Consider the following 3,435-nt stretch of genomic DNA (forward strand, 5'->3'; position numbering starts at 1 on the left):
AGAGGATAATATGCTGGTTTACATGATCATGTGATGAGCATCCCTATGGGAGGAATAATATAATTGACATTGAGCTTAGCCATGTGATTACCTTGGTCAATGGAATGTGTGTGGGAGTAACGTATGCCTCCTTTGATCAGAAGCTTTAGAGTCTGCATGCCTGGGTGAGTTACACTTTTTCCTCTGCCAAGAAACTGGGCATGTCCCAAAGAGGGTGGGATCCTTTAGCATAGACCCTAGAATAAAGGAGACATGTGGTGCAGCCACAGCTGACCCACAACCGTGCTGCAATATTCCGAGTGAGAACTCTTACTCTTGTAAGCCATTGAGATTTCTTTTGTTACTGCAATACAAACTAGCCAAATCTGACTGACATGTCATCCCCTTTATCCTCCCAGTATATTTATGTCCTCATTTTTGTGAGATAAATATTTAGTATTTACCTTGTTATGACTTTGAACATGCACTTTCCAGGTGAACCATCTAGTATCTCCACGATGTTTTTTCTTTTTTGAATCACTCTTTGTTTTCCCTAGAGTTGATCATTTTATTATTTTTCACTTGCTTATGATTCCAGTTTCTTATTATTAATTTAATACCCAAATGCCTACCATTGTCTGTATCTCTTCTCAAAATGTTCAGATTTTCTTTCACTCAGAAATCTCTCTTTGTATCTGCAACATGCTTCCCCTCTGGACTGATTGCTCTCTATGCCTGGTGCATAGCTATCATTTTGGAGTCACCTTTTACCAGCATCCTTGAAATTGTTCTGGTGGATCACATCCTCTGGTAGCTTCCTAAGAAGGCGGTTCATGAGACAAATTATTTGAAACTTTGTATGTTTGCAAGCATATTTATTCTACCATCACATTTGATTGGCAGTTTTACTGGGTATAGAATTCTAGTTTGAAAATCATTTTTCTTTTGATGCTCTCTGTGCCTGGTGCAAAGCTATCATTTTGGAGTCACCTTTTACCAGCATTCTTGAAATTGTTCTGGTGGATCACATCCTCTAGTAGCTTCCTAAGAAGGCGGTTCATGAGACAGAAATTATTTGAAACTTTGTATGTTTGCAAGCATATTTATTCTACCATCACATTTGATTGGCAGTTTTACTGGGTATAGAATTCTAGTTTGAAAATCATTTTTCCTTGGAATTTTGAAGGCACTCTCATTATCTTATAGATTTCACTGTTACTATTGAGAAGTCTGAAATTATTCTTGTACCTGATCCTCTACATGGCTTATTCCCCATCCTCCCTCCCCCAGGTGCTTGTAGGAGTTTTAAAAAATAAACTTTAAATTTTAGAACAGGTTTAGACAACAGAATTATCGTGAAGATAGTACAGAGAGTTCTTAATTTCTGACTGGTCCTTTTCCATGTTTTTTTTGGAGGTTTTTAGAAGATTCTTGAGTAACCTTATAATTGTGGTTTTGAACTCCATATGTAGTAGTTTTCTTTCCTCCATTTCTGTCATTTGTGACCCGTTTCTTTGTCTCCGCATTTTTTATGCTTCCCTGTGTTGATAGAGTGGCTTTGTGTGGTAGGTGTCCTAAAGGGCCCAGTGGCTCAGCCTCCCCACTCTATGCAGGAGACAACCCTATGGAGCAGGACTTGCTTCAGTAGGGCTTTGGTGCTCACTGAATCTGCCCCTTGAGTGTGTCACTTATGGATGTGTAGAGTTGTAATCTGGTATGGTCTAATGCTGACCACTGGGTGCCCTGGCTCTTGGGTCTCCAGGAAAGTGCAAAGTCAGCCATTGCCTGGGGCCACCCAGCAGGAACTACAGACAGATCTGCAGATTCCTCCTCTTTGTATCCAGTTTGGAAGTGCCCAGATGAGGCCCAGCTATGAAGCAAGGCAGGCTGGTGCTGATGCCAGGTCTTGGGCCTTTTATTGATAGGTTTGTGGCTCCCTGACCCAGCTGCAGCTTGAGAGATTTTAGCTAGAGCAAGGACAGGCCATTCATATGGAAGAGCTGCTTCACACAGCTTGAGTGGGTTTGTAAATTGGATGAGGCGGGGTCTTAGGGTATTAGTAGGGCGGAGCAAACAGAAATAGCTGCCAATCAGCCCTGCAGGCTGGGGACGTCCCAGCACAGGAACAATGATCCCTGCGAGCACCTTCGTCTGGGAGAAAGCCACCCTGGAGTTCCTGCCCTGATGCCAGACAATCCAGTTCCTCCTTGTATATGTCTGTGTTCCATGGAGCCTCGCCCTGGTGCTGGAGCTCAGAAGAAGTGGGACCTTGTAAGTTCAGTTCGTGGTGCCAGCCTTTTAAGAGTAACAGGTGGGTCTCCAGCAGCCTCTGTGTCACTGAGCCCCAATCTGCACTGGTTTTTACAGCCTGTAGTTCTTACTGCCCATAGGGACTCCTCTCCCCCGCAGCTCTGGTACCCTGTAATGAGGTTTGGTGTGGGACTGGGACCCTCTTTCTCCTCATGGTGGCCTCCACAGAGGCGAACTCCCTCATAATTAAAAAAGCCATGCACGTGGGTGCTGGACCAGCCCATTCTGTGCCTCAGCACCTCCTACCAGTCTCAGTGTGCTTTCTTCTTTACTTCTCTAGTTGTAGGACTTCCATTCAGCCAGCTTTCCAGTGGTTCTGGATGATGGTTGTTCAGTATTTTAGTTGTAATTTTGATGTGTTTTTGGGAGGTGATGAGTACAGGTGTTTACCTATGCGGCCATCTTCCTTTCTAGCCGTAGAGAGAGTTCTGATATACCCAACACCTAGTTGTCCCTATTTTGAACTTTTTGTATCAGTATGGTACATTTGTCACAATAAATTAGCCAATATGGATATGTTATCATTTACTAAATCCCATTCTCTATTCAGATGTCCTTAGTTTAACCCTAATGTCTCTGTGCTACACTGGCCAGACTGGGGTTATATTTGAAAATTCATTAGCAAATTCAAGTCCATGAAGATTTTTTACTATGTTTTCATCAAGAAGTTTTATGGAGTCACATTTTGCATTTAAGTCTACAATCCATCTTGACTTTTTGTGTAAGATGTAAAGTCTGTGTCTAGCTGGATTATATATATATATAATATATAATCTAGTTTTATAAAATATAACTAGAGGCCTGCTGGACAAAAATTTGTGCATTCAGGGGAGGCGGTCCCTCAGCCCGGCCTGTGCCCTCTCACAGTCTGGGACCCCTTGGGGGATGACCACCTGCTAGCTTAGGCCTGCTCCCTGAGGGATTGGGCCTAAGCTGGCAGTCAGATATACCTCTGGCAGCCCGGGAGCCCTCGGGGGATGTCCACTTGCCAGTGGGGAGCAGGCCTAAGCTGCAGTCGGACATCCTTATTGCTGCTGAGGAGGCAGGAGAGGCTCCCACCACCACCGCTGTACTGGCAGCCATCAGCCTGGCTTGTGGCTGAGCAGAGCTCCCCCTGTGGGAGGGCACTGACCACCAGGGGGGAGC

This window comes from Myotis davidii, unplaced genomic scaffold, assembly GCF_000327345.1.
Source record: "Myotis davidii unplaced genomic scaffold, ASM32734v1 scaffold378, whole genome shotgun sequence".
NCBI lineage: Eukaryota > Metazoa > Chordata > Mammalia > Chiroptera > Vespertilionidae > Myotis > Myotis davidii.